Below are 26715 nucleotides of genomic sequence, written 5' to 3' on the forward strand. Positions count from 1 at the left end.
TGGATGTCATTACGATGACAATGGATGAATAGGTTGACCGTTCAAAAATGTAAAACGATGCTTCTTTATGGAAAGTCTCTTAATAATTTCATGAAAGCTTCTTAGATACTTTAAAATTCTTTTTTAAAACAAATCGGATTACATCGGAAGCTTAAATCCCTCAAAATTCCATGAAATTCATTTTACAATATATTTAATGTATATATGTATATGAATAATAGTTACTTAAATTGATAATAAATATCGAAGCATGCATATGTGCATAAAGTATACAGCATTAAATAGTCGGTTTTAGCTAATAAAACATTTTCAATTGATTTGTTTGTTTCAAAAGCAACAATTTTCAAACGATCAAACGATATCAAATAATTCATAATTAATATGAAAAAAAAAAAAAAACAATGAATGCATCAAATGAATGCTTGTTCTTAATTATTAATAATAATTTAACAAAAAATATACGCCTCTCGAATTAATAGCAAACACAGATATTACACAATTAAAATGCATTTGATACGTTTACGAATAAGAGGAAAAAGGCGCAATTAACACATGATTTAAATTAATTGCTATATATATATATATATATATATATGTGTGTGTGCGACCCTAGAGACAAATCAATTGCATCCAAGCCATAAACTAACGATTTCGTTGGCTTCGTCTCTTCTATTATTATCAATTATTGAGAGAACTAATTAAAAACCCAATGATACTAAATTAATTTTTACACAAACTAATTATTTACATACATATACATATATATATATATATATATATATATATACACACACATATATATACACACTCTATCAAAATTAATTATAAATGTATTCACATTTCATTACCTTAATAATATTATGATATGATATACGGTATACGGGAGACGATTGATTTACACTCGAACCCAATATCGCAAGTATCGGTTCTTTAATTAGGTGCATGTTTTCAATTATTGCCAAGACATAATATAATAATAATTAAACTATGTTCCAGAATAAAATTTATCTAATCAGTTCGCTTCAACGACGACATTTAATTAAATCGATAAGATGATAAAAAAAAAAAAAAGAGGAAAAAAAAGAAGAGGAAAATAAGGAGAAGTAGAACGTAGTAATAAAGCATAGAATGCTAGCGATGTTGATAGTACATTTACTAACATACGTAGGAATGATTGAAGAGAACATTCTAGAATATATAACTTGCTAGAGAATACCTTCCCCATAAGTTATACTGGAGGATGCCCAACGAACCTGAGAAACCATTGTACCAGCTTTGGAGCGAAAAATAGATGGAAATGCGATGCCAAGCAATTTTTTCAGAAATTGAAAACATATCTAATTTTTAGAATGAGGAAAGAGAAAGAAAGAGATAGGGAGATCGTGGCCGCACCCTACTGAATGTGCGCCCAATCGATAAGTATTATGTCTTGTTACTGGTTGAGCACTCACTACTCCATCGCGCGGAGATTTGACCTTTGGTCGCGATGTTTACCCACTCGGCTCGGTCATTGGGATAATCGATTCAAATTATTTTCTTCCAGTATTTTTAACAACTGCGTTACATAACCGAATATCGAAGCACACAACCATGGATTTGCAATTTGAGTCTTCAACTCTGTTGAAGTTATATTTCAATTTTTTTTTTTTTTTTTTTTTTTGTTACTACAATCATAGAGTCCGGACTAACTCACCAAACACTCGATCAGTTATACTAAAGCCAAACCATTTCTTCTTTGTTATACTCGACACCACTTGTGGTATATGGGTATATTAAATTTGTGCGGATGTTTGTGCTGGATACCCAGAACGAGTTGGGATAGACTCATTTTCCATTATACCGATCGATTCTGAACTACTTTTTAAATTGATTTAAACTTGGCTGTCCATCTGCCCGTCTTATTTTCTACGGATTGCAATTTTTAAGATATTTTGATGAAATTTGGTTAGCTAATGTCGTTTTGCGCAAGAACGAACTCAATTGAATATGGTTCGGATCGGGCCATTTGCGACTACTTGCCATATAAAGCCTTATTTTGAAGTCATTATATGAATAACTATGAATTGGTGTAGGGTATTTAAAGACGAACCCCAGCCTACTATAGTGTTGTTGTTTTTGTTTTCTATCAATTTTTTACAATATCTTTAAAATAACACTCTAAAGAGAAACGTGCGGGATAGCTTAGATATAAATCAATTGAAAGACTATTTATTGGAAAAGATGTTGCGTTGATTTCTGGTTAAACGAGGAGTCCATTAATTTCATCAGCGCGTTTGCAGCGACCCCATAAGATATATATATATATCAGCATCAATTTTTGTATCGATATGCTCGATTCTCTGCGTGTTCTCGTTCGTCTGTTTCTTTGCCTTAAGATAACGGCTTGATATTCGATATGAAAATTGTTACATAGAGATTAATGAACTAAATCGATCAAAAGACACGCCCACAATAGAATATGTAAAATAATAATGCCGCCTCTATTTTCAAAAGCTTATGCAATATTCGCAGATTCTATTTTAAAATAAACGTGATAGAGATGGGTGTAAGAGATTCGGTCACAGTCGAATATAATTTTTTCGTTTTTTTTTTTTTTTAGATTCAAATCTGCACGTCGTGTGTTACACAGCCGCGTAAATAAATGGCATCTCACGGGAACATTTGCAATTTTGTCGTTTCCTAATATTTTTTCAAATATAATTTTTTGCTTTTTTTAATGCTTATCATAAGCATATGCTTAACTAAGGCATCTTAATTATTGTAGCTCTATTGCTGCACACTACATGCGTTCGAAATATATTTCGCGAATATACGGTTCCGTTTTAATATTAATCCAAAACGTATGCACTTCGTACATAGTACATAGAAAACATATAAGAATGCTATAGTCGGGCATAGCTTAGCTGTAGGTTGAATACAATAAAACAGGGGGATACGTAGGCGGACAGCCGAGCAAATGGAGAGACACGCTTAAATAAATCCATCGTATTTCGCAAGCAGATTAGATATCAACTGTACAAACGAAGATTCGTATCTTAGATCGAAGCAATTATTATAGTTTTCAACCGCCAGCAAATATCAGAGAACTTGCTTTTGAAGAAACTATTTTTTATACCCATCACTGTAAGATGGGGGCCATACTCATTTTCTTATGTTCCATATCGTATGTAACACCCAAAAGGAAGCTTCAGAGACCCCTTAAAGTATATATATTATATATAGTTCATCAGAGTGAAATTCAAATTTAATGTCCGTCCGTCTGTGTGATGTGTGTTATTGGTACTCTCTTGGTCGCAACAATGAAAATATTGACTTCTCAATTTAGTAAAAAGATTGCAAGTTTATGCACGCGGGTTGGTATTGAAAATAGGCGAAATTGGTCAGGGCAGAAGTGAGCAGCGTGGAGTGTAAACTCATTGCAACTCAGTTTTTTTTTAAAACAAATTTTTGCATTCCTCCTCTTTTCGCGGATATTATTAAAGTAAGAGCCATGAAATTTTTCACATTTACTTTACGAAACAATCGAGTCTACTAGGTTTGAAAATGATGCCAATCCGGCTGGCCAGGCCCAGACAAAGTGTTTAATTATTGTTTTTTTCCAATTTTTTGAGATCTTGTGCTTATTTACCATAAGGCAAACAAGACCGGAGGTAAAAAACTATTGTGAACACACCTCAAATGGAAGATATATGATCGGCCTAAAAACGGATTAATTCAAAAATAAATATGATAAACAATGCGATTGACTTTTTTTTTTTAATAACACCATGTGCGATATGTGTATCAAATAAAAGATCTTGGAGAGTAGAATGCAAAAAGCATAGTGGTGGGTATACAAGATTCGGCCCCCGTCGAATATAACTTTCTTATTTGTCTTCTTTTTTTTTTTTTTTTACTTTTTATTTATTAAAAATTTTGATTTCTTGCGGTTTTTTATCACATTTACGCTTCATTTATACGAATTTTATTATTACTCGTATTAAGAGCAAAATTTATTATTGTCACGATCAAGCGAAACAGTTAAAATCGAATTGAGTTCAAGTTAAGAGAATTCCGACACCACAAAAGGCGTTAACTCTTTTTATTTTTATTATTTTTTTGTTGTTGTTGCAGTCAACATACCCACGTATCAAATTGAATTTTCTTTAGTCTAAACACTTGCATATCAATGGTTAGTTAGTTGTTCCATTCATTAATTCATTCAATTTTAATGCAGCAATAAAAATAAATTAAGTTAAAAGCGGAACTTCTTACCGCACATAACTGAAAATGTACATAAATGTACAATTCTTATACAGCTGATTATTATTATGGTATAATACAATAAAAAAAATCTGTAACAAGAACGATAATAACATGAACAATCACAGTCACCATTATTACAATATACCAAGAATTAGAGTAAGTAATACTACAGGAAATTGTTACTGCTTAGGTTCTGTTTCATTTTTTCTAAGCACAATCACACTTTTATATATCTACCATTTTATTGGAATAGCTCGAATTTGACTCGCATACTCTTCGTGCATTTGAAGAAAATAAGGTTTTGCAACACTGGACCTTTTTTATTAAAACCCTTTAGGTGTACGCACGCAAACTCCTCTACCTAAGGTCGATCTTTTCTTTTTGTTTTTGTTTTTCATCTTCAAAGTTTTACATCACGTCGTCTAGAAGTCTAATAAGAGAGAAATGAAAAAATGACAGATAGAAAACTTTCACTTTTCATATACCCAAAATTCGATACTTTCCGGAGGTACTTGTTAAAGAAACAGCAAAAAAAAGAAAAAGAAAGGAAATTTCAAACACTTTTTGTAGCTTAGCCTACACATATGTCAGATCAGCGGCAAACAAAGCGACTTCTCGTTTGAAAAGTTTAATTGTCCCTTTATCGAGATGATCCATCCAGTCATGCAAACAAGTGATAGTCGGAAGGACTTGAATGTAACGAATTAACCGTATAAACTAACATTTCTCAATTCGGTTCTGCCAATGTAGCGTGAATCGTAGCGTTTAACGATTTGGGTGGATGGACAGGTGACATGTAAAAAAGTGCCCTTGTGTTATCGTTATTAGTACATAACGATCGCATTCCAAAAAACACAAAATATCGTTGCAATCCTTTGGACTTTGCAATTGACGTGGATGGTATGCGTATGGATCTAACCATAAATTTTTTGACTTGGCAGACTTACTTTTGCATTTTGTTCGGGCAAAAAGACAGGACGATACGTTCAACGCTATTACAAAGTATACTTTTGTATGAAACTTGCATGGTGTTGCATGGTGTTGCATGGTGTTTGAATTGAAAATCTTTGTCAGATGTCAACAATAGAAAATGGCACCGATGATGCGGCTTTTTAATAATCATATTACCAACGAGTGAATTTCGGCTTCGCACTGCTGCTGATATACCTATCATCACGCACACACGGCATTGAATAAAATTCTCAAAAAGGATACGATATATATCGCACAATCGGAATGCCTCCTGCTGATTTGGAAATCATTTACGGATTAGTAATTATTTAAATTTTTTTTATCTATCCAATCTATCTAGTACAAGTTTGTATTAAATTCAATATAAATTAATATGATGTCACGCCTTAGAGTTATATCTCGCCTTGTGTCTAACATGATAAAGATCATCGCATCTAAAATTCGGTCTAAAATCTTATGTTCCTCCATAGAATATCAGGCTTAAGTATATTACGAATAATTCGGAAATAAAATGGAAATTCTTGAACCACTCTAACCTGTACGTCAATGTTAAAAATCTTATTCATATTTATATAAATATTTATATATGTTTGTACACGTATACTTTTTTTTTATTTGCATATACATAAAGATATATATATATATATATATATATATATATATATAAAAGTAAATATTTGCAGTTGCATAAGTCTTTCTTAGGTTGTTATAACAACCGATAAGCAGGCCAAGCAAAGTAGAAACTATAATTAACTTGTTACAAGCCCTGCGCAAAGTTGTTAACATATTCCTCTTTAGAAGAGAATGAGAAAGTACCACTCACTTATGCAGTAAGTACTTTATGTTAATAATAATTACCAAAAATATAAAATTCGTTTTAACGCGAAAAAGATTCGGTTTCGTTGCAATTATATTTGATACGAATAATCAAAGTAATATTCTCGCGGCAGAGTAATATGCTTTTCATCCCATATTAATGAACGCTGAAATAATGTTCTTGTTTTTCCTCACGCCTGTGAGATCCTGACGCATTTCAATATATTACTCATACGCTTAGTATATTTTCTATTTAGAATGCATGAGTAAATATTATGATTCACGACTGATTTCTATATGTATACTATTGTAAGATGGCGCGGGTATGTGGTATAAGGTATATTAAGTTTATGCGAAAGTGTGTAACACCCAGAAGAATCCAAAAGATAAGCCCATCTTTTGCTATAGCAATCGATTCGGTATCATTGTCTGTCCGCTTGTTTGTCTTGTTTTCTTCTATTCAAACTACAGCTCGCCATTTTTAAGATATTTCCATGAAATTTTGTACAAAGACATGTTTTGGCGCAAAAGCGAAAGCTATTGAAAATGCTTTGGTTCGGATCACTATCTCAATCACTTTCTCAATCACTTTCTCAACCACATATATCAGGCGTTACTTTGAAAAGTCATTACATGTGTGATTGTTTTAAGCGATGTGGTATAAGGTATTTTTAATGGTAGTAATGTTATGGCTAATATATAACATTTCGATATTGTTTAATCGCTATATGTGATGATATTATTTATAAAAGACGATGAATTTGCAAACTCACGCGTTATCATCAGTTTAGGAAGTTTACTATGATTGGTACGGCATGCGAGACGTTTATGTGACGCCTCTAAACATGTGAACTAAAAATAGTAAAAATAATGGTCAGATTAACTCCCCTCAACTATTTTATTTAATTACTATCATGGGCAAATTTTCATAACAAAAAAGTTTACAATGAGACTTTTTTTTGGCATATAAGTGCTTATCTTTCATGAGAATCCTTATATGCGGTAGAATAGATCTACATGGTCCAAATCTGATAAGTTCGATTTTTTTTGTCAATTTACTATTATGAGTCAATTTTCATCATGATATATTCGAAACTCGACCTTTCTATCATATAAAGCTTTAATTTCTGCAGAAAAGGTTCTATGAGAGAGGATCGGTGCAAAGTTTTCGCCTTAACTTAGAATGCCGAAATATTACTGCTTAGTCACTATTGCCGAGAAATTTTGAAAATTGCAATTTATATATAATGACTTTTCAAAATAGGGGCGTTGCATGGGTAGTTGTCGAAAAAGTGAATCGATCGGAATCATTTTCAGTAGCGTTTGTCCTTGACCCAGAGTACGTCATTATACCAAATTTCATCAAAATATTTCAAAAATAGCGATCTGTAGCTTAAACACAAAAATACATCGACAAACATCAGACGCACGGACGGAGAGTCATGCTTAGATCGATTCAGAAAATGCTTCTGAATCGATCAGTATAATAAGAGGTGGGTGTATCTTAAGCCCTTCTGGGTGTTCAATACGTCCGCGCTAACTTAGCATACACTGTGTCATAAGTGGCGTAGGGTATAAACAATAATTTTTGATTAAGGTTTTGTTTGTTGGTTTTCGAAACGAGACTCGTTCGCACAATTTTTAATAAAATTTTTTCCATTCTGCTTGATACCCATCCAAGACAACTCTTCAAATGCATCAACGGCTTATTGCGTCAACGAAAATCTTTATTCTTTATTATGAATTTTATTCTTGACCTTCAGGAAAAAAGGGAGTCATTGAAATTGATTTTTTCGATGTTGAAATAGATGGCTATTGGAATGCATGTGTGAGTGAGCGCATTGTCTTAATCCATCAAAACCTGTTATAAGGAAATATGTTAAGCTTTCCAATGAAAACTTTGGATGGCATATATCAACAATTTACGTACGTCAAGGATGCAAACTATAAATACTGCTTTACGTAGAGTAAGCGATAGTACCCATGATACTCCCTTACACGAAATATGGAAATTATGATATGATTGTGAAGGTTACATGAACGGTGTAACTTAGCAATATCACTATGTCCATCTATCCGTCGATTGGCTTCACCATTATTATATCTTTATGCGACTAGTATCTAGCAACAGCTATGATATTCATCCCATTAACACTTGTCAGTTCAAGTCGTTGAAACAGTTAAATGAATTTTTAAAATATTTAACTATTACGAGCCCATTTGCAAACTGATCGTGACCCTTTTCATTTTATCCGAATCTACGAAATTCTAACCAGTCAATATATATACAATGTCGTACAGCGTCAATCTGTTGTACAGGAATTCCTCTAACTTTAAAAAATGTCAACTCAAAATCCATGGGACACAAATGGACAGACAGACCTTCCATGTGTAAATCATTTTATATACATAATATGTATATATATATATATATACTTTAGAAATTCGTTAATAGATATTACAGCGCCACACATTCAACTACTACGACATGTTAATATAACTTAGAATCGTAGTTTAGATATGATAGGTGCTTTAGACACAATAAATACTATTTCGGTAACCAAAAGAAAAAAAAAGAAAAAAAAAACAGAATTATTATTAAAATGACTCATAGAAATTTTACAGTTATTATTATTCAGCAACAATCCCTATGGTCACACAACTACTACCTTTGTCTGCTAAAGTGTATAGATTTAAGTAAAGTTTTTCTTAAGAAGTGGTGGGGAGGAAGAGGCTTTTAATGGCTGACTTCAAGAAAACACCTTTATTCGTATACAATTCACAAAGAATGGAAACAAAGAAAACGATTTCGTATGTGTCATAGAAGCGATTAAAGTACAAAGGTGTGGTTGCCAAAAATTATAGCTATAGCCACCTATTTGTATATAGATCGTATATGTGTACCTAAAATCCTTGAGAACAGTCAGTCAATTTTAATATTAAGATAAACTAAAATTTCCGCACCAAAGAAACACTCCAAACACTCATACACACTCATACTCTCGCTCGCTGTAAAGCTGATAGGTAATCGTATAATTTAATTTGACGTATAGTATATAGAAATTTTACTGAATATATATATATATGTTTGTAAATAGATATATGTATGAATGTCTGCTCTTTATATGTAAATAGTATTTGCAATAAGTTTTTCATGACATGTCATGTCACAAGAGTTTTTCGTGCAAAAACAATATTTGTTACTCAGTTTTGTTTATTTATTTCTATTTTTTTTTTTTTTTTAATTTTTTTTTTTTTTTTTTTCGTATTTTTCTTTGCTAGGAAAAGGACAGCGGATATGTATGATGATAAAGGAATAAAAACAGCAGAGAACTTATAAATATATATATATATATATATATATATCACAAACCTGGTTGTTTTTTTTTTTTTTGTTGTTATTGCTTTTTTTTATTTATAAATATATTTCATATGCCTTTTTGGAAAATTCCAACCCAGGAGGCAAACAAAGCAATTGAATGCAGTCCACCCCGAAAACGTTGAAGCAGATAAACCAACGCAACGTAAATAAAAACCGGAAAATAACGAAAATCCTTAATATAGTTGCTGCTACTACATATGCTGCTGCTGCTGCTGCTGCTGCTGCTGCTGCTGCTGCTGCTGCTGCTGCTGCTATTGCTGTTGCTATTGCTGATGTATCGTGCATGTAAATAATACGCTTTTTTCAGACAGACACATACACATTTATACACTCGCGTTTATATACTTTTTACTTGCATACATATATACATATATATATATATATATATATATATATATATATATATATATATATAATAATAATAAAGGCAACACAGTATAAACAAAGAAGAAGACCGAAAATTAAGGTAAAACGGAAATTCCTCAACTTGTTATTGCGTTTCAATTTAATAGCACACTGAACGTCTTTACAGTAGCAAGGATTGCGATAAACTCTCTCTCAAAATACCTAACATGGAAATAGCTTTAAGACTTTTTAACTCGGAACGGGCCGATTCTGTCAGCTACCATATGGTATATAATTGACTGGCAAGACAGGCAGGCAGTCATCTGTTTTAAAAATATATAATGCGCATGTTCCGCTTATTAATAACGGATTAGATATAGAAGAGAAAGCTTTATTAACGTTAACATCATATGGTTTTTGAACTGAGAGGAAGGAAAAATGATAAAAATACCGAAAAAGACAAAAAAAAAAAAAAAGAAATTCAACTATTATTATACGGCGCTTCATGCGCTTCATGCGCTTCATACGTGTACGAATATTGCGAGAGTGTGTAGCTCTGAGTTTATTACTAAGCATTGTCAAGGATATTAGCAGACATTTATTGAACATTACAGAGTATAACAAAAAGCACAAAAATATATATATATATATTAAAAAATATCGAAAAGATTTTCCTCCTTCTCATCCTAGGCATATTATCACATATTTAAATGTAATAAAATTAATTATTGATAAAATTGATGTTAATCCAGAATTAATTCATTTACGCTTCAGTGCAAATTCTTTTGCGAATACTTTTATAAATTGTTCTGAAATGAACAAGTACACAGATTAAAACGTGTCATTCGATTTGTAACATTGAGAAATAATCGATGCATATTATTATCTATCTGGCTTGATTCTTATCTTAAATTCATATAGAGCTAGTTAAGCGAGAGACAGAAGGAAGGACACTTCCAGCACATAGGCAAAATCTCTGCTGACAATCAATTATGGTGACTCATATTTAGTTCTATGCGCGGATCATACGAAGCTCTAACGATATGCAGTCAATTTAAATACGACATCGCTAGAGGTCGCATATTATATAGAGAATAGCTTTGATAGAGTTTAAAAAGTCGAATATTGAGAATAAGATATAGATATCATTTAGATTTCTACAAAGGCGCCTAAATGAGTTGAAAAGTTCATGTAGTTGTATCAACATTGACTCAACTTTATGAGAATAAAATTTCAGGGACGAGCAACTAGCGACAGTGCATCGATGTTTGTCTAATGCGGATAAGATCAGCAGAACCAATCTATCTTTCATAAGGAGGCAACGGAATAACCAGGTCACAACCCAAATTCCTCAGGGCTAAAAAGCAGATATTGTTTTTAAGTTGACTCAATTGGGTCAACATGATACCTCCCATAGGAACCGGAGCATATTGAAATATTGTTCTAAGCACGCTAATGAATAGCCTTTTTAATGGGTCGTCAAGCTCTCTAATTCCAAGTTTACTTACAGACAGCTCAATGCGCAAATTAAAACATAGTTTGTGTGTACGATTCGATAAAATACTCAGTCGAAAATGACTGCCGTCTAGAGAGAAGAAAAGTTTCATGCATTTTTTTTTTTTTTTTGTTTTTTTATTTAATTTCATACAATTTTCTTCATCAACATGTCACCAAGTTGCCTAGAAATAAGTGTGCGATTTCGTGTTAAATGTGGAAAATTATTTTACATCATCAGCGTACATCAAGATGCTGTTAAATTTAATCACTGAATCGAGATGATTGACATATAGGCAAAATAGCCATAGAGACGTAAGTACTGACTATTAAGTTTAATCGAATCGATAATAATCGAAATATCTACTAGCATTGTTTATGTTCTCTTGCCTCTTGTCGGGTAGCTTGGGCATAAACTTGGAGTAGAAATTTCATGTTTACGAAGTGAAATGGTCATCGTTCCATTTTCGCGCGCCCTAAACGTTTCAATATGACTGTTTTGTTAAATATGAGTGCAACGAATCTGAACCACTGCTAATGAAAAGGAGATAAGCCTAGAAAATATGCCATAATCGAAAGATGTTCCCAGATTAAGTTGAAAATCATTTCATGAGTTGCCTTGGGTTTGAAATATCGCAGACGTTTATACGCCTTTTTATAACTTTCCGTAAGAGTGTTGTTAACGTTGCGTAGATACAAGTCGCACCGGGATGGCCTAACTTTGATCATACGAACCGATGTAAACATGTCTGTCCGTCAGTCCGTGTAGACATTTGCAAGCTACAAGTTGCAATTTTTAAGATATTCCTTTGATGAAATTTTGTTCAATACAATAACACTTTTCGCTCTAGCACGACATAACCTTAACATAAATTGGATCGAATCGTTCGTACGAAGAGATGAATAGTGGTACAAAGAGGAAGACAGAGAGAGAGAGCGAGAGAGAGGGGGAGAGGGAGAGAGAGAGAGAAAGTTAAGATACGTATAAGTAGATATGAAAATTAACTTAACTAAAAATGATAGCATGTCGCTAACTTCCATTTTGGTTCCCCCCCGTATGTCGTTTCTTATGAAAGGTATACCTTTACATGTCAGTAAAGTATAACTTTTGGCATTCCATGCTATGAAAAGCAATGAAGAATGTATCAAGCATAGTTGTGTGCGGCGTTTAATAGTCGATCTTGCCCAACCATACTTATTTTTTTTTTTTTTTTTTGTTTTATCTTTGAATTTTCTTCCAATTTTTTTTTTTTTTTTTTGCTTTTTTAATTAGCAAACACGTAAAAGATTAACGAAAAAGCTTGACATGAACCTAACGTAAGGTGAAGCTTGATGTGTTAGCTACGTTTGAGTTCGACTACTGCTAGCTTGCTTTAAAAAGGCTTCAACAAATTATAACAAAATTGTAGTATGCAAGCATATCTTGTTATATAGTGATATGTATCGATACGATATTTATTTAGTTGTAGGACCAAAATGAATGAATCATAGATTATTACAAATTATGAATGTAAATGGCAGCACTAGTCTAAATGGATTTCCTTTTGCGTCTTTAATTTTTTCTTGTCATCAAATTTGATTAAGAGCGTGAACGACAATAAGAGCCTAAAAAACAAAGGGGATAGACAATTTTTTCGGGATGAAAGAAAAGCTAGCAGAATAGTAATATTTTAGATGGTCATTAAGCATTCCTTGAAGTACCAGAAAGAGAATAACATTTTAGAAAAATATACAAAAAAAAATAGCAACACCACAGCTATTCGCAGGGAACATATTTCGATTAAGACGTTTTGCTACACGCTGCGTAATTGGTCCACGTTTAAATTAAAAAAAAAAAAAAAAGAAAAGCAATTAACCTAAATTCCTATACCTAGAGAAATGCGTAGGCGTCTTCGAGGTATTAATTTTTGCGTAAGTTGCGAGTGTTTAAGTCAAATAGTGCTTTTTTTGACTAAAAAAAAAAAAAAAGAAAAGAAACCAAAGGCACTCCTTTGTTAACAACAAATGTTTAAATTAATGCGTGCGTAATAAAGTTTTTCTTATTTTCTCCTATTAGTGGCCATAATTCCAGAACCATAAAACTGACTGCCCTTTTGGCAGCTTGCTTAATCCGCTTAAGACCGGTTACAAGATAACGGTAATAGCGTGGTTCCGTGCCAGTGTCAAAACGTTCCAATTAATTCAGTTTATTCTCATATACACCTTACATTTGAGTTTCGACGTTTACTATAAGTAAGTTTTTTTTATATCCATCACCGCGAAGGGCGAGGTGTGCATTGCTTTTGTGAAAACGTTTGAAAGGAAGCTTTAGAAATAGCACAAATTGTTTATAATCGTGATTAGCATGAATTTCTGAATCGATTTAAGCATGACTTTCCGTCCCTCTGTCCCTCTGTCCGTTTGTGCAATCTCTATTGTAAACATTCGCCTGGCCGCAAATATGAAGCCTCTTCAAATTCAAAAAGGCTTCAAATTTGGTCGAAACATTGAAAGTTTCGGTCGACCGTCGTGGTCGTCCAAAGTAACACGTGCACTGGAATCACCTCCGTTTTTTCAAAATGAATAAAGAACACGTTTCTTGCTCACTACTCATAAACAGAGAGTAGCAGATGAATGTACACAAATTGGACGCATATTCTATGGGCGATGCTGTAGTACCTGCTGTAGGAAAATGAAAACTATTGACTACGCCTATCCGCGTACAAACAAGCTTCGAAAACCCCAAAAGAATATCTAAATTCTTTATCAGTTTCATGTTCGGGTGCTATGGACCTGACCTAAGCATCTTTGTCTGTCCATCTGTCCGTCTACCTACCTATATAATATCTGCGGTAAACATTCTCCTCCCCATCATTGAAATAAAGATATCGGTTTAAAAATTGATAAGAGAAAGCTATGTATGCAACGCTCATACGTCTATGCATCAAAAACTGTGAACAACAAACTATGCGCGCACCCACCCTATAAGTTTCTTTTCACTTTTATTTTGAAAATAAAAGAGATTAGCCGCACCCATCCAATATTATAGAGCATGATTTTAAGCGAAAGGCATAAAAAATTCGGACATGATCGAATTTAATTTTCTTACTTGTCTTGTTTTCTTTTCTTTTTTTTTTTTTAAGTTACGCGTAGAAGGAAATTAAGTTTAATACTTAATGTTTAATTAGAATTTCAAAGCCGGCCAAAGTTCTTCAGAAGTATATTTTGGAGGCTGCTCGTAAATAAAGTCAACAAATTTTCACCTTTCAATTAGTCGAGTATAGTATAAAAAGTAATGCACGTACAATTTCATAGTTGAGCTACCTTTTCTTTATTTATTCATTAATTTATTTTAAAGGATATTTTCTGCGATGAGATGAATTTTTCGTTAACTTTTGCTTACATATTGCATGAGAGCCGGCATAAACTCAATTTATACCTTCGTTTCACCTTGTAGCGCGCACTCACCTGCTTAACGGTTTTGTTCGATTGTATTGCTTCGCTTTGATACTGTGAGGGTGTCATTGAATATTTGCTTAAAAGTGATTTTCGTTTGTTATTGTTTCGCTTTACAATAATATATTGGTTTTCTTTTTTTTTTTTTTTTTTTTTTTTTTTTTTTTTTTTTCTGCCAGATGCAACAAACGAACCTAAAAACAAAGAAATCAATATGTATAAATTATCTACGGTTTGTGCTTTTAAGCGAATTTATGTCGGTTTTCTTAATACTCATGACATAATTTTTGTTTTTTGTTTGTTTGTTAAGGGTGGGTGTTAACAAAAATCGGTCAATGTTAAATAATATTAATTAAAAAAAAAAAAACATCTTGGATGTAATAAGCGTATGTTTCTTTCTTTTCAAAGTATGTTACATGTCTTAGCAATCATTAGTCCATTGCCCATTGATGGTATAAATTCCACATTCATAGTCAATGCAACGTTTGCGAAGAGACTAATGGGGCAAAATACAAAGAACTATGCAATTAATTAATTCATCATCTACAGGCCATTAAATGGTTTATAAATTTTTACATTTGTAGTACAACCGTATGCTTAGTTTAGGCGGATGCCTATGCAATGACTAGGAAGACTATACCGTGACGTATGCCGTTCGGTTTGAAATCATTTTCTGAATTAATTTAATCTTGTCTGTCCGTCTATCCGTCCGTCCACCGATCTATCTGCTCGCCTTGTTTTCTTCTGTTAAAACTTACAGGTCACAGTTTTTTGATGAACCAAACGACGAACACTATTGATAGTCAAATAGTTCAGATCGAATGACTTTTTCAATTACTTTTCCAATATAAAACTTGATTTTGAAAAATCATTGCATGATGCAATTATTGGATGGTATAGAATATTTAATGCTGGTCCGTGACCCATCGTAGAATTTTTTTTTTTTTTTTTTTTTTTTTTTTTTGCTTTCGTTTATATGAAAACAATAAGAAAATTACATTTTCGTTACACTTACATAAAATGAATGTATAAAGATTAAATAGAATTTCATTTATTTGTATGAAAAAAAAAAAAACGAAGAAGATATATTATACATAACTTATGAAGACTAGAGGGATGAATGTTTGTGAATATTAAAATCGTTTGATATAGATCAGATACATTTGAGAGGAAATATTGAAGGCCAACCACGATGATTAAAAGTATATTAAAATTGATTGATTTTAATTGAATTGAAAGAACTGTCGCCCGCTCCCTTTCCTCTAACGTACGATAAGTTAAATGGATAAGTCTGCGTAAAATGTTAGCTTTTCAGTGCGTTCTTCATTTCTTAATTGTTATAAATTCATTAAGTTTACAAGGATTAGTTGGACTAATTATAGATAGCGCTGTGTTTGTTCAGTATATTCAACATCATTTATGGTATATGGCTATATTAAGTCTGTGCAGATATATGCAACATACACTAATACTTGAGATAGACACACGTTTTACTATATACCGATCGATTCGGAATCACTTTGTTTCTAAACTTGCCCGTACGTATGTCCATCTGTTCGTTAGTCTTTATTTTTATTTTTTATTTTTTTTTATATTCACACTACAGGTCGGAATCGTTGATGAAATTTTAGTGACATGGCATGTTTCGAATCGGATCGGATCGAACTAATTTTTCCTTCACTGCCCATATTAAGTTTTATTTTGAAAAAAAACGTTATAGAAATAACCGTAAAGTGGCGTAAGGTAATTTGATGTTGGAGTCTTGGCCCACCATAATGCTTTTACTTGTTTTTCATTACAAGACGAATAATTATGGTCTTAATTTCATAGAGAAACGATAAGACTACACCACAACGAACATTGAAATGCGTTAAGCAAATATCTCGTAACATCAAACTTATGCTAAGAATTCAATGGATTTGTGATAGGAATGCAACGATAATATTGTTCCAGATAATGAATTAATTAGCGTTAAAGGCAAACTATTCGAAAAACTTGTTATTAAAATTGATTTACTTGAAAACTATTGCAGTTGAACTTAAGAGATAAAATTTAAGATTGAGAATGTGATTCATTCGCCGATACACCCAAGAGAGAAGCGCTATCCAAATAATCTTCAAATATTTAATAATATATATATATATATATATCCTTAATATTTAAAGGATTCATTTTTTGAATGATAATTTTAATTAAACCAGACGGACAATGAAAATCTCAGAAATTGGTTCTTAGTTTCAATGAATAAATTCAGCTTGATTTTCAAATAATTTTCTTATTGATTTGCGAATGATTTTGAAAAGATCCTTCCTTTTACATATCTTTCTGAACGAATTCAAAACACATAATAATTATCATATATAGTAATATAGATATCCATATAGATATCCATATAATTTCTGAATAATTCTTGAATGGTTTTTTTTAATCCAAAGTCGAACTAATCCTCATCAAATGCTCAAGGATTTTATTTAATAATTACGAAAGAATTTCTTAATGTTTTCGAAATAATTTCAAAATAATTTATGAACGATTTCTGATTGTTTCCCAAAAGGATTTTTCTGAATGAATATCTTATTGTTTTCCGAACGATTTTTCTCACTAATTTCTGAATGATTTCTAAATTAATTTTTATCGATAACTATATGATCTTTTAAATGAATTCAATTTTTAGCAGGAGGATGTAGAATTAGTTTCCGTATTATTTTCAGAATAATATTCGAATGATTTCTCATTGAATGATATATTTCTGAGGGATTTTTCTAAGAAGTTTCTCAGAGACTTGTTGTTACTTTTCTTATATGATTTTTGTATTTCCATACACCATAAATTTGTTGCCTCACGGCGCCGCTATATACATGTACATGTACATGTACATATGACATTTAAGTCATACATTTGCCATAAGGATTTTAAAAGATTTAACATTTTTCCAAACGAAAATGAATTTTCGTTTAAGCATATTCTCAGCGTTGATTGCACTAAATCTATGATTTCTAATTAAAAAAAAGTTTAAGACTTTAAATAAAATTTTAATAACTAAGGGCCTTCGTAATTTCGAATACATCGCCCTACATATATATATTATTGCGATCTCTCGAAATTAAATTTTTTAATTCAATAAGATCCTGAGTGGCCATCTAAGCTGAGGGTCTCAACTAACAACTCAATTGCCGTCGATTAAAATCTCAAGTACGTAAGTGTTTTTAATAAAGCTGATGGCCTTAGATGGTAGTGCTTTAAGACTAAGATTAATTATAATAATAAATTAACTAAAAAAAAAAGAAATTGATTGCTTACGGAGATTACGTAAAGTTCAATTACTACTATACCTAATTACTAATCATGCCTTTCCAGATCAAATTCATTCATGTTATCTGTTGACCTGAGCCTGCGATTACATCGCCGAGCATTTATACAGCCTACGATTACATCTGCGAGTATATACAGCTCGTTTTACAAATTTCAGCCAGACAATGAAAAAAACATAATTAAAAAAAAAAAAAAAAAGAATTTCGCTCGCAGGGAAACGTTAAAAATTTTACTTACGCTATGCTATAATATAATTATTGACTGTAAAGAGTGTCAATTAAAAATGAATAAAAATGCACATAGGACCACTTAATATAATTTCCTCGTAATTAAGTTACGATATAATAGTAATAATATCTTTATTTATATTTAATGTTTTATTTAGTTTATTAATGATATTAATTAACGTAAAGCGACGACAGCGCTTAATAATCGTCATTAAAATACAAAAAAAAAAATATATATATATATAAATAAATAAATAAATAAATAAATATATAAACAAACAACAGCAAAAATACTATGACATAATAGTAATCAAAACTATTATTAAACAAAGATAGAAAAAACATTGAGGGGGAGGCTATGAAAAGTTGAGATTATAAAGCGTTAATCAATTCAAACATCGATATAGATAAGTGTTAGTAGTAAAAAGTGAAAAAAAAAAAAAAAACAAATGAAAAAATTTTAATCAATCAATGGGAAGAACAAGTCAAAGACAAAAAAAAGAAAAGTAAGATAAGGTGAGTACAGCACGATTTAATAACTAAATGGCATAATAGCATAACTCGGGATACGCCAATTGTATTAAAATTTCACAGATCGATATGATTTCAATTAAACAAAAGCATAGGGTGAAGTGAAAGATCAATAGTTAGTCGCTTTGCAACTTAATCAACTTGAATCAATTTTTCGTTTTCAGTTATGACTTAAGGGATTAAAGGGACTAATCATTGAATGCGACTCTGTTGAAAGTCAACCAATTTCAAAGGATTCGTTAAAGAAAACAAATAGTTTAGCTAACGTTTCGCGTTTAGTCAGTTGCACGCACTCTTCTAGGATTTATGCAGACATGAACTTGACCCGCAACCGATACGTGTCCTAACGATGAATAAGCTGACTACTTATGAATGGTGACAGTATAGTCTTAGGTTAGATTCATCACTAACATTTGCTCGATTTGAGATAATGTTCGACAATTTATTTTAAACTTGATTTATTTTCGAAATTTTAAGTTAACTCATAAATAATAGATATTTTGAATTTTTCAATTTCTTTTACATTATGTAAAAAAAAAGGTTGTGATCAACGGACAATTAACTGTTGAATGCTTAATTCGGCAAACCGAGTGGATTTTTGTAAGAAGAGAAAGCCAGACTTGCCTTGCCTGATCATTATCAAGACAAGTTAAAGCAAAATGAATGGATGCGATGAAGCACCGCAAGAACATGCTCGCATTCGAATTTTGCGAATCTTAGATTTCCATCGATTTAGGTGCGCAATAATTCATACGAATCCTCTATCAAAGATCGCGGAATATACCAACATTTCCACAACTTGGACATTGTGTTAAGCGTTTAAATAAAATCTTGATTATCACAGATTTCTAACACTCGTTTATCTTTCCACTCATTTCGACATTTTTCTGTTTCTTATTAATATTCTATCCGTCCGTCTGTCCGTCCGGCTTTCTTTTATTTATCTACTTGTGTCTTAATTTCCTAGATGCGCTTCGATAATAAATCCAACTAAAGAGCATTTAAGAAAAAATCTTAATATATTTTTATTAACATTTTACATAGCTACGTAGCTATAATATGATAATTTGAAAGTTAACGTAAAGTTTTTTTTGATTTATATATATCTATATATATACATATATATAGTTTTTTTTTTTTTTTTCTTTTCTTACATTTAATTCAGGGGATGGTCGATTGCCTTTACATGTAGGTATGAAGTTCATGTTATCGTTTAGATAAATTTAATCTATAGTTTACTTTTAAGTCCACAACAAATCGTAACCAAAGTAATGCATTAAATATTTTCCTCTCTTTCTAAACATCAATCATAAAATATATGACGAACTTTATATAGATTCACTTAAAATGTCTTTATCGTCACGTTAATCACATCTAAGTCGAACACAAAATTTAAACTATAAGTTAGATTTTGAAATGTACCAAGAAGGGTTTTTATTATAATTCGAGAACGATAAAGGCGGCGAAACAACTAAGCGATAAATGAATGCTTTTTAAATAACAAATAAAGAAACTTTTGTTCTTTTAGCTATAAAAAAAAAAAATAAATAAATAAAATAAATAAAAACCTGACGACGATAACTGTGACACAAAACTTTTCTTATTTTTATTAAACAAAAAAAAAAAAAAAAAAAAAAACCAAACCAAATATGCGTCTCTTTGACTGATAAGAATAATAAATAAATGAACTGAATCATATAGTAAATAAAATATAAAAACACTAACCTTTTTCTATTTACAGTTAGTTGTAGCACATTTTAAAATTTTAGTTTAATTTGAAGGAAATTCAATCCGAAATTTAAAAATTAATTTAAAATAAATCGCGAATTTTTGCAATTTTTTCGCTCTCGATCTCTTGGCAGATAACGTAGAAACACACGCGACAAAAATGATTTGTTTGGAATTTCTTTCAATTATTTATTTATTTATTTTTATATGTTTTATCTTTTTTTTTTGTGAGGGGGGATTTTTTCTGAATTAAAAAACGAAATAAAAGAACGTCAAGTGAATTATTTGTTAAATTTCTCTTCTTTTTCACAATAAATGGTGTAAATTAAACGGAAACGGAAATTGTTTTAAAAGTTTTTAATATTAAAAAAGTTTGAAAATAAATTTTAAATATATTTTTTCGTTTTCTTTTTTCTTTATATTCACGGTATGAAACATTTAAGCAACATATAAGATGGATCAGATGATTAGTATTATTTATTCATTTATTTATTTATTTTATTTATTTATTTTTTTTATTTTTTTTTTGTTATTATATTTTATTTTAATTAAGGAATATTTCTTTTTTACAAAACACAAGAGTTTCGCACGCACAAAAATATTATTGTGAAATCAAGGAGATGACTTTATTTAATTTTTTTTTATTTTTTTATTTTTTTTTGTTTTTTGTTTTATTTATTTATTTTATTTTAATTTGTCGAATATCATTTTATTATCTGTTTTGTTTATATTAATCTCATGCGATAAGGAATTTATGACAACTCTCCCATTCAAAAACTAAATACTAAATAAAATAAAATCATTTTATCTTCCAAAAACCATTTATTTATTCATTTAAATACATTTACGGATATTATTTTGCATATGCTCTCGCGACTTTACCGTTCAAAAGTTCAAAAAAAAATAATAATAATTTTCATTATATTTGAACGTCTACTCTATATATGTAAATGCATGAAGCTCACGAACTCGAACCTGTATGTTGTAAATGTATGCAGCTCACGAACTCGAACGAACACGATGGTGCTTGGTGCTTGGTGCTTGTAACTTCATTCATGTGCACAGCAAAGTAAATTTTACTCTCAGCAAAGTAACTCGCAAATCGACTGAGACGATTGAAGCAACAACAACGGCAAAACATAATATTGTTAACTTGATTAGCTCGAGATGAGAGGTATATTCATTTCATCAAATTGTATGCAGCACTTGGAAGGAAGCTTCATAGATCTCAGAAAATATAGTTATATTTTTGAATTAGCATTCAATCCTATCACGCATTTAAAAGGTTATATCTTATATATCTTTATAAATAAGTGTTGTACTCTTCTCTTAGTACTCTGTACTATGAAGAATCGTTATTTTGAAGATATTTTTTTGTTTTTTTTATATATTCCAAATATATGTGTTTTTCTTGTAATTTGAAATTTTTTATTCTTCTTGAGAGTAAAATTTACATTGCGTTGCATTCTTATGAAACCCCTGCTTGTCTTTTTAAGAGTAAAAGAGTAAAATTCGCTTTGCTTTGGGCAAAAAAAAAATCAACAGAAAATGTTTAAGAAATGTTTTGATTTATATTCATGTTAGCAATCGTTGCGTTGAGAGGGTTGCTTCTCTTTCTCTCTCTTGTTTTCCAAAATTTTACAATAATATTTCCAGCAAAGCATGAATAAATAATGGCAAGCGAAAAGTTTTTATCTAGATCTCTGAGAGTTAAACAAAATTTTACAATAACAATGCCGGCAATACTTGGATAAATGCTTTCAAGTAGAGAAATTTCTCGCCGAAATTATTTGAAAATTTGGTGAAGTTGGTGATGTTTTCATATTAATTAACAAATCATGCGAATCATATTTTGTTTAGCGCATTCACATTTAAATTTTACTTTAAAAATGAATATACTCCTGAGTGACTAAACTTGTGAGTGTAACTAAGATTCAATATATCCATATATATGCAAAACTCTCAACACATTAATAATATCTCTCCCCCAAAACTTGGATCGTTTATATTTATTGTTTTTTAATTGCCTGCCATGAAAGAGTTATAACTTTTAACTATACGCACGTGTGTGTGCATGTTTGTATGTGTACATAATAATAAAATTTTTCACGTAAACATACAACATTTTCTATATATATGTATTTATTACCAATGAATTTTTAAATCTTTCTTACTCCCTCTCGCACTTCCTCAATTACTTATTTCAAACAGCGAAACTGGCGGAGGTGCCGCGAAGAATATCAGAATATTAGAAAGAGTTGGAGAATTTATTTTAAGCATACATATGAAATGTAAACAAATCAATTGAGTGATTTTGCTTAAATGCTGAAATGCTGAGAGACTAAACCTAAAGCAAGTGAAAAGAGAAGGAATAATGAGCAGCTACAAGTGTCTTGAGTTTAACTATACTTTGTTTACATTTAGCATAGAGAGCGAAGTTGAAGGTGTTTGAGTAGATTCAAGGGTGTCGGAAAATAAATTAACAGTATCGTATCAGATGTTAATAACAGCGATTTTTTGAACATTAAATTCATAAGAGAGATGTATAAACTGTATAACTGGAAACGATATCTACATGTTCCTGAAGCAAAAGTCAAGATATATTTTAGATTATCCAATATTTGTTGTTGTAAATAGGTTATGAGCAAAATCACTTATATATAGAAGACGTAAGGGTTTATGGTTGTCTTAATTACGTTGACCACACTTGGGGAAAAATACCTACGGCATTTGCACAAAATTCTTAAGTAACTGATTGCGTTTTTAATTTTTATATCCTACACCAGAGTATATACCTGGTGTAAGGTTATATAATATTAAGTTCGCTCGGATGTATACAATCGCCAGAACGACATGAGATAGACTAAGCTTTAATATACCGATCATTTCAGAATTACTTTCGTCAGTTTTTCAACTACTTCCAGTTAACAAAGTTGTTATATGATTTAAGCAAGATGCTGCAGGGTATTTAATGGTGAGACGCGAGCGGCTACAATGTTTTTACTTCCTATATATGAATTTAAGGTTGCATGTACAAACCATTTGTCACCAAGCAAATATGAATGTCCTACGGATTCTCTCAGAGATATAAATCTGTTTCATATAAATCGGTAAAAAAACCATTTTATTAAAGAGAAAGAATGTACTTGAATGTAAAGCAATGTTAAGCATCCGTCAAAATTAAGAACTAATAGATAAAAAATATGTGGGATCTTTACAAATTGAATATTAAACTATTTCTCTTTGCTCCTTGCGGAAGATGCAATGTAATTGAATATATAGAGACTACCTACGAGATCAATAAATATAGGAAAGACAAAATTTTTGCATAACTATATATATGAATGGAAATGTTGTGTATAAATGAAAACAGGGACTGTAGGAAAAGACTAAAATCATTAAAATAAAGTGAGTAGCAGCGGAGCAGTAGGAGCAAAAATAACGGCAGACCAAGAATAGAGAGTCCACAATTAGTTTAAATACTACAATATATATATATGTATAGGTGTTTAGTGGGAGGGAGCATATTCAGAAAATTTTTCTCACAATATTCACAATATAATAAATTAATATAAATCTTTAATTTAAAGAAAGTTGTGGGCGGGCGATAGTAACGATAAGATCCGCAAGCAATGCAATTCTTTATTGCATTCAGGACATATCTTTCCAAATATATGGAATATTCAAGTATTCATATAGTGATAAGTATTGAAGGATTTTTTTGCAATGCGAAAGCAAATCCTCTTTTACATAAATAAAATAAAGTGACACTATCCGTTTTATTAATATCAAAAAAGTCAAAAGAGTATAAACATTTTAAATTGATAAGATTGGATTATTATAACTTGAACTTTAAGTATTAAACATTGAAAATATATCAGAGTTATTAAATGTTAAGAAACTACAAAATTATTTATTAATATATTTATTTAATACATGTAATAAATATTTTATTTTTATATTTTATTTATTAAGAAAAGATTTATTTTTTATATGTATATACATATATATACATTTCTATTATATATTTTATTATTTAAAATTTTATCGTTTTTGTTGTGAGTGAAATTTGTTTTTTTTTTCTGTATTCTTATGGATGGCTTTTCGAGAGAGTGAACATGTCTTTTTGAGATTAAAATGTTGTCTTTTTGTTGTGTGTGTTCTAATGGAACCCCCGTTTTTGGGAGTAAAATTTCATACGCACGCTCCGATTGAAACAAATGATAGGAAGCATAGACAAGACAAGTTACAACCATCGAACATAAACACAACCGTTGTTAAACTGCCCTCCAGCAAATATTTATTGCATGAACGACATGAAAAATGTTGGCGTGAAAGACATTCGAACTGTATCGAACTGTTTGTTGTTGGCTTCGTGTCGAGCTGTTGATTTAAATCTATTTTTCATACATAAAATTCGACAAGATTCGAACTTCTTTTGAACCAAGTATGGTATGGTATGGCTTTTGTATAATTTCTACGAGAGTGCAAATCAACATTACCGTGAAAGCAAATCTTCGTAGATAAATATTTCAACATCAATTACAGCAATTTGCAGCAATCAATTTTTTATACTGCATTCATAAAAACAATTTTACTATAGTTTATTGTGCTATATACTCTGATCATATATTTATTTCATAAATGACGCAGGCGATGTATTAGATTTGTTGAAAAATGCAGATAAACAGTTTTTAATAGATTCTTCGATTTACAAAGCAGGACTGATTTTGCTATATTTGTCTCTTTTCGAATTGAAATTAAAATGACGATATAGAAAGAGTATCCAGAAGGGAAAAAATTCATCGTAAAAAAATGACGGTCACATATAAATAGGATATTAATCACTCATAACTGCGCAAACATGCCTTCATGTGCATTTTAAAATAAAACGATGCTTCTTAAGCTTGCGCATTCTGATGGAGCTATCTATTGATGCCTGTTTGAACTGGAAAGGTGCAAACCTTTATTCAAAAAGTGTTATGCCGGCATGATGACTATCCAATAACAAAGTAATTTTGCCTTTGCAGGTTTGTATTAGTCTTTGTCATGTAATGACAACTTTTGTGTTAATACTGATTGAACTCCATTGAATTAATATTCATGTCCCTATGAATTTAAAGGTCGCTAAACGCTATTCTAAATAGACGATGGTCAGATGAGGCGAATATGGATGAAATAATATGATTTTGTCAGTCGGACCCTATCAGTTTCCTTTTTACTCTCTCTATGGTTTCCGCCCAAGCATTATTCTTGGCAGATAAACCTCTTCCGTTTGCAAATCAGAAGTCATTTTTTTTATCTTCTGCCCTCAACTTATTCGGCTTAAGGTAGCGTTAAGAAATGTCCGAAACGCGCTTAAATAAAGCACTCCTCAGCATTTACGGTGAAATATAGGCCAAGTGGGATTTTCAAAACATGCTCCTTACAATCGGCTAAAGAGTTTCAAATTCTTTTTTAATAATGACGTCTACTTAATATATGCCTTGCTAATATATCAACTTGATTGTTATGATAATAATTATGTGATAAGTAACATAACATTTGCCAAAGCGAATGCAACAATACCATATAAACAAATAAAACCGCTTTATGGTTTTGGAAATTTGCTTAGCAAGGATAAAATTTTTCTAAGTACATATTTTTTTGATATAAAAGATGAAATTTGCTAAATACAAAGTTCAATTTTTATAGCAAATTAATAATAAAAGAATAAAATGTACTTACTGTTAATTTCTTCCAATTTCTTTATATTTTTTTCACTTCGTCTCTTATGCACCTAATTTCTAAATGTTAACTTTATTTAACACAGTAAAAGTTTTTAATGCTTTATTCTTTTCCACACTTCCTTACACTACATAAAGAATATTTATACAACTTTATTTTTATAATTTTACTTTTTTATTAATAACTATTGCTATTTTTTTTTTTTTGGTAATTTTTAAAATTTGTCGAACAATGGTTTGATTTGCTTTGATTTCCCTCTGAAATCCGTTAGCGGTTTTTTTCTTTTACATTGTTTTAAAAAAAAAAACTCAACAATTTCTGCATAAATTACGATCAAAATGACTACTAGCTACACTAATACCGTCCACAAAATGACTACTAACCACACTTGCATAAATTATGATCCAAATATCATCCACAAAATGATTACTAACCATAGTTGCATAAATTATGATCAAAATACCATCATTCACAAAATGACAATTAACCACGCGCAACGCC

The 26715-nt window shown here is 30.9% G+C and overlaps 1 protein-coding gene across 1 annotated transcript in view; it reads right to left on the bottom strand.

Moving 5' to 3' along the window:
• Positions 1-20720, bottom strand: part of LOC119644708 (GAS2-like protein pickled eggs) — a 204100-nt gene extending 183380 nt beyond the window's left edge. The window contains exon 1 of the mRNA XM_038044402.1: positions 20485-20720. The gene's annotated coding sequence lies outside the window, so the exon portion shown is untranslated. The remainder of the gene's footprint in view (positions 1-20484) is intronic.
• Positions 20721-26715: the final 5995 nt, after the last annotated feature.

Source organism: Glossina fuscipes, unplaced genomic scaffold (genome assembly GCF_014805625.2).
Source record: "Glossina fuscipes isolate IAEA_lab_2018 unplaced genomic scaffold, Yale_Gfus_2 0, whole genome shotgun sequence".
In the NCBI taxonomy this organism is placed as follows: domain Eukaryota; kingdom Metazoa; phylum Arthropoda; class Insecta; order Diptera; family Glossinidae; genus Glossina; species Glossina fuscipes.